The sequence below is a fragment of the Pinus tabuliformis genome, chromosome X (assembly GCF_031772625.1).
Source record: "Pinus tabuliformis cultivar Carrire ecotype Pingquan chromosome X, CPIR1, whole genome shotgun sequence".
NCBI lineage: Eukaryota > Viridiplantae > Streptophyta > Pinopsida > Pinales > Pinaceae > Pinus > Pinus tabuliformis.
This window is the reverse complement of record NC_142308.1, coordinates 1,049,931,475-1,049,944,019: the sequence shown is the minus strand read 5'-3', so window position 1 is coordinate 1,049,944,019 and position 12,545 is coordinate 1,049,931,475.

The following is a 12,545-nucleotide window of genomic DNA, read 5'->3' as shown; positions in this document are numbered from 1 at the left end:
TGATACATGAGCTTCAGGTCTTGGGCAGCAAACGATCCCACGAGCCCATGTCCCTGGACTTTGAATTGCCTATTTGCCAATTCCGCATCATCTAGAATCCACTTGATCATGTCTGTATATGGTAGGATCTTCGGCCTTGCTGCTATTCTATGGAGGAGAGAACACGCTAGGTCTTCCAGGGATGCCTCTGAAGGACGTGATGCACCCGCGACAGCAGCAGTTACCTTCATTATTCTAGGGTTCTCTTCTTCTAACAGCCTATACATTCCTTCCCATGTTGAGATACCTGCATCTCTGTTGCAGGCTGTATCTGTGTACAGGGGCGCCATCTCCTTGGTTTTTTCTCTTGTTTCGGAGCTTCGAGCTTTGTTCTTCTTTCCCATTTCGCTTTGCGCTTCTGTCTGATTTGCCTTCGCACTTTGCTCCTGTAGGTTACGAGTGAAATGGAAAGACTGATCAGAAAGGTGATGGGAGAGTTTTAAATGCAAGAGATAATAAGATATGCCACCTTACGTGAAGCAAATCCGCATCAAGGCACGCGTCTTTATTCCACTTAATAACTGACAACTAATTTATTACTATCATTAAAAGCGCATAATTTCAAGTCAGGTTATAGTAAGTGGCTTTTCTTTGGGTGACGCGCCCGAAGGATTCGTACTAAGGTGCTTTATGATTTGCCAACGTACCCTTGCATGTCGCGCAATCGCAAATCGCAGCGATCGCAATATCGCAGATCGCAATAATTCAATGTTTGCCAAACTTCGCCTGCCTCATTTCTGCGATATGCGATCGCGATATCGCATATCGGCGGATTTGTAAGCTTTTCTTTATGGATGCTAGTATGTTGCGATGTGATGTCGTTATTAACGCTGGGGCGGCGTGCATATTGGTCTTTAGAAGGGAAACGAAGGTGTTTCTTACCCTTATGTGGTGCGACCTTAAAGATTTGCTTTCATGAACACAGGCTTAGGCTTAGGACATTCAAGAAACCTTTTCTAAGCGTATGGTTGTAACTTCAAAAAGAAATCCTTGCTTTTCCTAAAAAAAATTAACTAAGGGTCCCCATTCATTCAGTATCGTGGCTGATACTAGATTGAACGAGGGGGGTTGTTGCTGGCCACAACAATTGGCGATTCACTTGGGAGAACCAGTTATCTCTGCTCTTTTTCTATTGACGTTTTCAAACTTCTAAAAAAAAATTTTCTCAGGAAATTTGAACTTGATTATAAAAAGATAAAAACAAATGATACTTCAAAGCGTCAATGATGTTTTGTTTCAGCTCCATTCTAGCTCAATTACTTGCATCCCCAGATTGTATTCGAATTTAAATTAGTCATTACTTGGTCTTGTAAAACATAAAAATAAAGTGTTCTCTATGTATCAGTCCTTCTTAAATATGCTCCTTTGTCGCAGGTAGAGCCACTGCTGCCAGCAGGCGTCCATAGCCTCGACAGGGTTACCTATTATCCAGGAATGATCCTTTATCCTGCCTCAGGTTATTTACAACTTTTTCAGAAAGAATCCCTTTCTTGATGTTTTTTCCTTTTTTATTCTCTAAAGAACAATGTCTTGGTTTGGTGGCCAAATTATGACACAGTCATTCACCTGATTTACACTTTTGCTGCTGGCTCGTGATGAGACCCCTTGTCTTTTGATTGCAACAATCTTGAGTCATTGCCCTGTTTTGGTAGACAGTCTTGGCAAAGTCAGCAAGTTATAATATCTGTGATCATGATAAGTCAGCTCGTGATGAGACCTCTTATTCTTTGAGATATAGCATCTTTTTAGGTCATTCCTCTGAATGTTGTGTTTTCCTTCAGCAGGGAGGAAGTCAAATTTTCTTTCCTTAAGAAAGTTCTGGACGACAATGATAGGGCTGCTTTTGGTAATGGCTGCTTTCACAAAGAATCTTTATTTTAATATTGATACCTTTCATTGTGCTGACCTAAAACAAATTCTTCACTGAGATAGCTTTCTTTTAGTTTTTTGGAGTTGAAACTATCATCATTTATGGGTCAAAGTTCTATCGATAATAAAGATCAAATTCTCAAAAGATTTGCTGTTCATAGGAGCCGAAGTCCAAAATCTTTAACAGAGACAAGGTGTCTTTAGTAAACGTCAAATGTCGTTTATCCAGAACAAACATTACTTGAGAGAGGCAAACATTCCCTAGGGTCATGTAGAGAATATAAATAACTTTGCCTATCAATTATTGAAAGAAAAACTAACAACCTAGCTAAATTACTCCTACTCCTATTCTAACTATATACAGGAAATAACTAAGTAAAATGATATTTCTAATGGAACCAATGATTCATTATTATTCCTAGCCGTATGAATCTTTCAAGCATCAGTAAAAAGTACCGAATTTCCCTTGGATCGAAATTGTTGGCTAGGGAATAAGAACCTACAACCTCAATTGGAATTCTGCTTGATTTTCTTTCCTCATGAGAAGTTTTTTCCAACTGAGTACCTATTGGATCATAAAAATTAGGATGAATTTCTGATGTGAATTGGTGATCTTTCAATAGGAGGGATAACGAGTCAAATTGTGAAAAGGGTTTTTCAGTTTCGATGGCTTGTAACCCGTTGCTTGTTGACGTTGAGCTTTTAGCGATAATGAAAGTTCTCATATATAAATCGCTAAAATATAATCTATCAAAAATTTGAAAATTTAAAAAGAAATCCGATTTTGTACAAAATGAATGCAAGTGAGAAAGAAATGATTGGGTATTTATACAAATAGTGTTATCGCACAACTGGGAGTTACTTGTAACTTTTTGCTTTTCACAAGAACTGGCCAGGTTTTGTGAATCAGGAAATAAGTCATGATTGCGAACAGGGATGGAGCTTTCCTCTTGATATGCATCATAGATCGGAGTATTGTCTTGGATAGTAGAATTATTCAAATGAGCTTTTGCTTTGAGATGAGGGTCAGATGGAATAATTCTTGATCTAAGATGTTCTTTATTAACTGACCCTAGATGAGTTACTTGTGATAACTCAACATCATCACAATTGTCAAAGCAACTATCACGAAAGACTTTACAGTTTTCCCTAGGTTCCTCTTTTTCATTATATGTTTTCAGACAAGGGAGGTCAGACAGCTCTCGTTTGATATTGATCAAAGGCTGTGCTAAAGTGGTCTCTTTATTTTGAAAACCCAATGATGATTTGTTTGAATAACCCTCTGTGTATGTTGAGATATGCTTCATATTATGAGGGGAAAAATCGTCATCACTAAAAACATTGGGGTAAAGAGAAAAATGCGAATCTGGAATAATGCATTTAAAAACATCAAATAAATTTTGTTCATCAGATTCACTATAAGCATCGGGCTTTAGATCATACCTTTTTGTGCCGATATTTTTTGAAAGAGAAACAGTTGGTGGATCTAACCTTGGCATCAACATTTGTTGATTTGAAATGATATTGTCTGACTCTATGTCAAAGTCATCTTCTGGTTCCAAGGTAGTCTCCCTTTCAGTATTTTCGTCTTTGTTTTCTGGTACTAGAGCATGCAAGACTCCTAGGCTAATCTCTGTTTGGTCAGATACAGGAGGTAGGAAATACTCGTCACAATCTGAAGATTCTTCATCTGTGAGCTCATTCTCGAGGTCATATTGTAGACATTTAAGATGAAATTGCATATTGAAATCCCTTACGGGTTCGTCTTGTTTCCGGAGATAGTCGATTTCATCATAGACCTAGTTGTATTCATAGCAATCAAATTCCAAGATGAAAGTCCTAACGAATTGGTCCCAGCTGTGGATTGATGCAACTGGGAGGTTTCTGCACCATTTTCTAGCTTCCGATGTGAATGTAAGAGTAAAAATCTTGCACAGAACGCCTTCATCAATTTTCTGAATATCAGAACTCGAAACTCTTTGAATGAATTGCAGGGCATGGTGGAATGCAAAAGAATTATTCTTACCATTGAATTTTACCTGAGACAATAGCCTTACCACATCTGGTGGAGTGTTGGAAGAGGCAGGAACATGGATGCAACTCCAAATAGGAATTCTATGAGCAGCCATCCTGTTTCAAGATTTCTAATTTAAAAACATTCCAACAGACAATATGCTCAGGCCCTCCTTCTAGCGCCAAATATGTTGAGGGCCCCGAAATCGGGTCAACAACAAGGGGGATACCCACCCGGTCCGGAACCTGGTTGGCGGCTCCTTGCCCGTTTGATGTAGCGGGTCCGACTGGGGGTAACGGGACCAGCTTCCCGATGCATGGGATGTATGTGTGTGTAGAGTTTGATTATGTTGATTCTGGAAGCATTCTAAAACTAATTTAAATCTAACTTGCAAACTGATTCTAAGCTATAGTAATCTAATGAAAACAACATATGTAATCTACACTAACCCGGGATATATCTTTTCCATTATGCGATTTAGAAAGATTTCATATAATAACTGGTAATAAAGATCATTCAGCTATCACAAGAATATAAACCATTTAAGATGAACCATTCTGCATAAGAAGTTAAACAAAACAGTTGTGAACAGAATATCGCATAAATAAATCATTCATATGTCAAGCATAAATAAATGAGTCCACCGTACAAAAGTGCCAAATGATAACCCATATGCTCATACATTAACATATAAACAATATCAGCTGCATATCACTCTAAGAATATAAGCAGAAATTCGTCAAGAGATAAAAGTACCATTTATGACTGATTTTTACTCACAGACTTCAAGAAATATCGATTTATCTCTACTTGTTCTAATATCTACTAAGAGTACAGTAGTGCAACATCAGTAGCAGACATTAAAATGCAAACATAAATAAATCTCGATCCTTCCATTCATCAAAACCTCCTCTGAGGGTGCAGAAGTGCATGTTCTGAGGACAAGTTTTTGACAAATTTCTGGACCCTTCTCCAATGCAATGAGAAGGGTTAAAATACTACTTCCTAATTCTAATAATAGTATTATTACAAAATTGAGGATACGGTTCTCAAATGACCACCCTTTTTCTAATTTAGTTAAAAAGGAAAAAACAACATTCTAAATGAAATTACTTGTGAACTTGGTCTTTGAAGTTGCAGCTGTCAAGCATAGGCTTGAGAAGAGTAGGTTGGCTGATTTCTGCGCTTAGCTGGGCTGCGAAAACGACATCCATAAGAGCTGGCGCTACCTTCTCGGCTGCGTTCATGATGCATCTCACTGTCATGCATTGGCTGTGTGGTTTAACTAAGTATGTCCAGTAACTTTCCCAATTTAGTCTAGCCAATGCCTGGATTGTTTTCCCGTTTGCCTGCGCTTTCTGCTTCCATTCTGTCTCCAGTTGCAACTTGCTCGGTAGGTATCCCGGGGTGGTCTCTGAAATCAAATTGGCTCTGTGTAAATTTTCATTTACACAGTCGATAAGGATGCTCACTTGTGTCGCCGCTGTCTCTGCTGCTTGCTCCACCTGTGTGATTTGTTTGTCCCATTTATTAAAGAGCAGCTCCTTGTGATTTTCATTAATCTTGGGTGCCCCTGCTCTTTTCCCTTCCTCATCATCTTGCCAAGTCAAATATTCTGTTACTCTTTTGTTGTTCTGATCATAGTCATTCCGCAATTCCACCACCTGGCTGGTGATCCTGTCGCTTAGTTCACAAAAGTGTCTCCACTGTGATATTCTACGTACCATATCTTCCTGTTGCTGTGATAGTTGCTCGTTCAAGCCGATGGACTCTGAAATAAACTCTGCCAGCTTAGGTTCATCTTTATGCATTTCTTGCACCGTTTGCAGTTGCTTTTATTTTTCTTCAAGACTTCTTTGATAGCTTACCTGCATCTGGCGAAAGTCTTCCTGTAGTTTTTCGAGCTGTCTGGAAGCTTCAGTGTTTGCGCTGGCTTGTTGCAACTGTTGTTGTAGCAGTTGTATTTGATTTTCATGTTCTTTTAGGAGTTGCTGAACTTCAGAGGCCTCGTCAATAGTTGCAGAAGCATATGCTCCTGCAATCTGAGACAGCTTCGTGAGATTCTCGGTTGGATTATTATTTGGGTCTTTCCAGAAGACGTCTAGATGTTCAGCATCTTGAGACAGTGCATTCTCAAGCTTTCTCTTCTTTCTTTGTCTCCTTACAACTGCTTTGTGCTGGGGACTGTAGAATACGTCCAGTGGAGGAATTTCTTCTACGTTGAGTAGAAGTTCCGAGGATGGAGCGATAGGAAGGTGTTCTGCTTCTGCGGCGTTACTGACTATGGTCAAGACGACCTCTTGCACCACCTGTGTATTGCCCACAGGTGTCTTCGGGACTTGCCCTTCAAGATTAATTAATTCATTGAAGGTTTCCCACTCTTTATCCAACTCTGTTGTGACAAGAGGTGTTTCGACGACAGGAGGGGGAACGTTTCTTGGTGGTGAGGCGATAACTTGCTGCTGAGCCTTCGTACTTGACTGAGCTGTGTCTTTGGTTGTTTCTTCGTTCTTTTCTTTGTCGTGCACAGAATCTTCAGGATGTTCAGATATTTCTCTTGTAGCGCTGGACTTAGATCTGGAAGCGCTGGAGTTTTCACTGAGGTTGATGCTCGGAGTCGGTTCTCTAGTAGATACTCGCAGCCCTTCTAATGGAATACTAGCCAGCCTTCTCTCTCTATATAACGTGAATTTCCGGAGGTCGTCTGGAGACAACCTCGACTGAGCTTCTTGCAAAATATCTTTGAGCGAGCTCTTACTTTGAAAGAGATCATCAAACAGATCTTTCTTCCCAGAGAACACTCTTATCTTGACGTTGGTTGTAAATTCCTGGGCCACATTATTTGGGTCGAATGGTCTTGATGAGAACTTAAATAATTGAAGACACGTCACATTCTCCACCTCGTCAAAAGCGTGTCCCACATCGAACAAAGAGAAGGCCCCACAAGTGACGGGAAATTGAGGCCAAATGGCCTTCTTTTTGTCCTTTAGGTCCTTGGTTAAGCCGCCTTCAGAACAAGTTTGATAAGCGATTTCCCAGGCCAACAGTTTATTAGGGACATACAAGGGTAGGACATGTGGAGGTACAGTGCTTCCAAAAACTCGAATGTAGGTAAACCATTCTTCCCCAAACCATCTCGCGATGGGGATGATGTCAATTTGGGCCTCAGGAGAGCACCTTGGGGGGTCCTTATCATATATCATTCTATGTATGGGCAATATGAGCCCATGGCAAATCTGGTAAAAATGAGGGGCAAACTGGGAATCCCATAAGACTTTATGATAAAAATGGATGGGAAATGGGTCTTGGGTATTCCATTTCCAACCCATGGTAGGAAAATTTGATACAAGACAGACAGAGTCCATTATATAGGCAGACAAATAAAAAGGAGGATAGACCCTTTGGGAGAAGGATCTCTTAGAACGGTAATTGACAACCGCCGTGTATAGAGTATCAGAAAGGATTTTGGCCCAATCTACTATCTCGGAGTTAGTCGTGGCGTCAACTAATGGTAGCCATTCAGATGAAAACTTATTGATATCGGGCATACCAAATAATCTACAGAGCATGGCTGCAGCAAAACAATATGGAGAGGTAAGGGAACCAGTGTTGTACATACCGTTTTTATCCTTTTTCAATGGCTCATCTCTTCTTGACCATTCTTTAGTGGTGTCTGATAGATCCGGATTTTCTACTGCGAACTTCTTAACAAACTATGCATTATAGGTCGCTTGCAGTTCAGGAAGATGATACATGAGCTTCAGGTCTTGGGCAGCAAACGATCCCACAAGCCCATGTCCCTGGACTTTGAATTGCCTATTTGCCAATTCCGCATCATCTAGAATCCACTTGATTATGTCTGTATATGGTAGGATCTTCGGCCTTGCCGCTATTCTATGGAGGAGAGAACACGCTAGGTCTTCCAGGGATGCCTCCAAAGGACGTGATGCACCCGCGACAACAGCAGTTACCTTCATTATTCTAGGGTTCTCTTCTTCTAACAGCCTATACATGCCTTCCCATGTTGAGATACCTGCATCTCTGTTGCAGGCTGTATCTGTGTACAGGGGCGCCATCTCCTTGGTTTTTTCTCTTGTTTCGGAGCTTCGAGCTTTGTTCTTCTTTCCCATTTCGCTTTGCGCTTCTGTTTGATTTGCCTTCGCACTTTGCTCCTGCAGGTTACGAGTGAAATGGAAAGACTGATCAGAAAGGTGATGGGAGAGTTTTAAATGCAAGAGATAATCAGATATGCCACCTTACGTGAAGCAAATCCGCATCAAGGCACGCGTCTTTATTCCACTTAATAACTGACAACTAATTTATTACTATCATTAAAAGCGCATAATTTCAAGTCAGGTTATAGTAAGTGGCTTTTCTTTGGGTGACGCACCTGAAGGATTCGTACTAAGGTGCTTTATGATTTGCCAACGTACCCTTGCATGTCGCGCAATCGCAAATCGCAACGATCGCAATATCATAGATCGCAATAATTGAATGTTTGCCAATCTTCGCCTGCCTCATTTCTGCGATATGCGATCGCGATATCGCATATCGGCGGATTTGTAAGCTTTTCTTTATGGATGCTAGTATGTTGCGATGCGATGTCGTTATTAACGCTGGGGCGGCACGCATATTGGTCTTTAGAAGGGAAATGAAGGTGTTTCTTATCCTTATGTGGTGCGACCTTAAAGATTTGCTTTCATGAACACAGGCTTAGGCTTAGGACATTCAAGAAACCTTTTCTAAGCGTATGGTTGTAACTTCAAAAAGAAATCCTTGCTTTTCCTAAAAAAAATTAACTAAGGGTCCCCATTCATTCAGTATCGTGGCTGATACTAGATTGAACGAGGGGGGTTGTTGCTGGCCACAACAGAACGTATAAACTATGACGATATATTTTCACCTGTTGCCAGATATACCACCATCTGCTCGATCATAGCCCTTGTGGCTTCACAAGGATGGAACTTAAATCAGATGGATGTTAAGACCACGTTCTTGCATGGTTCGATCAAAGAAGAGGTCTACGTGGAGCAACCCCAAGGATTTGAAATTTATGATCAAAAATATCATGTGTGCAGGTTGAAGAAGGCCATCTATGGGCTGAAGTAAGCACCCCGAGCATGGTATGAGAGGATTGATAGCTACTTAATGAAGCTGGGATTCACTAGGAGTGAAGCTAATCCTAACCTTTACTTTAAGGTTGAAGATGACAAACCTCTGATACTGGTGTTGTATGTTGACGACCTCTTTCTAATAGGTGCAGACCCTCTTATTCAAAAATGTAAGAGGGAGTTGGCTTCTAAATTTGAAATGAAGGACCTAGGATTGATGCACTATTTCCTAGGACTTGAAGTTTGGCAGAAGCCAGGGGAATTTTTCCTATCTCAAGGAAAATATGTGGTGAAGATATTGGAAAGATTTGGTATGGTGGACTGCAAGCCCGTAACTACTCTGATGGAGCTTGACTTCAAAAAGTTAAGCGTTAGTGCTGCTAGACCTATTTTACGAAATACCATTGAGTATCGTCAACTCGTCGGAGCATTAATGTTCTTAGTGAACTCCTGTCCAGACATATGCTTTACAGTCAACACGTTGAGACAACATATGGTTGAACCTCACCACATACATTGGATTGGTGCCAAGAATCTGTTGAGATATCTTCATGGCACAATTAATTATGGGTTAAGATACACTGCTGAAGATGTGAGACTACTTGGATATACTGATGTTGATTGGGCAGGCAGTGTGGTGGATCGTAAGAGCACTTCCAGGTGTTGTTTCTCCTTGGGATCTGCTTCGTTATACTGGATGAGCAGGAAGCGTAAGTCGAAGGTTTTGAGCACCGCCGAGGCAGAGTATATTACCACTAGCATGGCCTCCTGTGAGGCAGTCTGGTTGCGAAAGCTCTTCAGTGAGCTATTTGGATTTACATTGGATATCGCCATGATTCTATGTGACAACCAGAGCGGGATCCGTTTATCAGAAAATCCCGTATTTCATGATCGCTCCAAGCATATCGATATCAGGTACCACTATATTCGAGATATGGTGCAGAAAGGAGCAATAAGGCTCCAACTTATCGGTACAGATGAACAGGTCGCTGACATTCTAACAAAGCCCCTAGGAAAGGTCAAATTCCTGAATTTCTGAGAATGACTTGGTGTCGTTGAGAGACCCTCTGATGAGGGTCAAGTATGATGTACTGAGCTCTGGGAGCTCCAGGGAGGGACGGGGTACTTCTTGGAGCGACATATGATCATAGGGTGACTCACCATCCCCTATTGGTGCACTTGGTATAGGGTAAAAGGTTCAACCTTCCCCTGTGACACCTTGTGGTGACTATGGAACAGGATGAGTAGTTCTCCTGTGGGCCTGGATGATGTGTTCTCCATGGAGATTGTGGAATAGGATGATTCATTCTCATGTAGGCCAGGATGATTAGTTCTTAGTGCCATCCACTGGACAAGATGATTAGTTTAGTATGGTTGCTAAACTTTTGCCTGATTTTAGATTGAAGAAGAATAAATGTTATGTTGAATTGATTTTCATACCCTCCGTGCCTGATAACATCTCAAACTGGAAGGTGTTTGAAGATGACAAGAAAATCCTTGAGTTCTTGCACCGCGAGAAGACATTCAAGAATGCAGTCATTGATGAAAAAGAGCACGACAAGCTGATGAACGAGAGGGAAGATGAAGAAAAGGATAAGTCCAATATGATTCCCAAGTCAGTTGTCAAGATGGAGCACTTGTATGACCTGCATAGTAAATTCAAGAAGCCAACTAATTGTAAAACGCATAGCTTATCCATGAAGTACGAATCAAACAACCTTGGGACCAAAGAAGACACAAAAATTGTTAATTTGGGCTTGGGGTGCTTTACACAAGAAAAGGCTGCATTTTTTAAGCTATTTAAGGAATACAAGGACGTCTTTGCATGGACATATGGAGACCTAAAAAATTTTGATACCAGCGTTATGCAGCATGTAATTCCTTTAGAAAAGGAGGCTAAACCTTACCAACAAAAGCTTCGCAAGATGCATCCAAGCCTAGAACTGTTGGTGAAGAAAGAATTAAACAAAATGCTAGATTCTAAAATCATCTTTCTGGTCAGACACACCCGCTGGGTAGCCAATCTCGTGCCAGTAAGGAAGAAAAATGGAGATATCAGGTTGTGTATTGATTTCAGAAACCTAAACAAATCATCGCAAAAAGATAACTATCTTGTCCCCTATGGAACACATCCTTCAGTGCATTTCTAGGTCTGAAATGTTATCCCTATTAGATGGATTTTCAGTATATAATCAAGTGTTGGTATCTAGTGGGGATCAGCTGAAGACAACCTTCAACACTAAATGGGGCACCTACGCATATCGTAAAATGCCTTTTGGACTTATTAAGGCAGGCGCCACATTCTAGAGAGCTATGGACATAGCTTTGCGAGGGTTGATTAACAGATCAATAGTGGTTTACATGGATGACATCACTGTGTATTCATATCACATAAGGGATCATATTTATCACCAGAGACAGATTTTCGAAAGATGCAGAAGGTATGGAATATCATTGAATCCCAAGAAGAGCGTCTTCGCAGTCGCAGAAGGGAAACTACTTGGTCATATCCTTTCTAAAGAAGGGATTGTTATAGATCCTGAAAGAATAGAGACCATCATGAGAATACAACCCCCTACAAATAAGAAGGCCATACAATATTTCTTCGGGAAGATCAATTTCGTTAGAAAATTTGTCTCAGGTTTCGCGAAAATAGTGCACCCCATGCAGCTAATGATGAAGAAAGATGTTGTGTATAAGTGGAGCGATGGAGCTAAGAAATCATTTCAGCGAATCAAGTAAGCCATCGCAAAAGCTCCTGCACTGGACAACCCCAATTTTGACAAAGAATTCTTCTTATACACATTTGTTTCTAATCTTTCAGATGCCGCAATTATCACTCAAAAAAATGATGATGGCAATAAAGTCCTATTTCTTATATGAGTTCTAATCTCCAAGGAGCAGAACTAAACTACCCAGACGTGGAGAAACAAGGCTTTGCAGTTTTTAAGGCCATAAAACATTTCCGCCCTTATTTATTAAAGGCCAGGACTAAAGTAATCGTTCCCCATCCTGCTGTGAGAGCCCTCTTCGTGCAGAAAGAAATGGGTGAATGGAGAGGGAATTGGATCACCGCACTTCAAGAATTCGACCTCGAGATTAAGCCAGCAAAGATAGTCCGAGGGCAGGGGTTGTGCAGGCTAGCAGCAGAAGCCTTGGCGGATAGAGAAGGGGCATCCGAAGAACCAGAAGCGCAGAGCATGCAAAATGAACAAGTAGAATGTAGGGAGGAGCCCCTATGGATTAATGAAGTGCTGATATATGAACGCGAAGCGTCAGAAGCCCTTTTGGATCCTTCACCATGGTATTACGATATACGCTTCTATCTCACACGAGGATCATGTCATGAACACATGGATGCATCACAGAGGAAAGCACTCAAATTGAAATCTAATCAATATCACTTGGCCAACGACACATTATATAGAAAAAATTATGATGGAATCCGACTGAGGTGTTTGGAAAAGGATGATGTCGACCATGTATTGAAAGAAATGCATGACGGCCCAGTA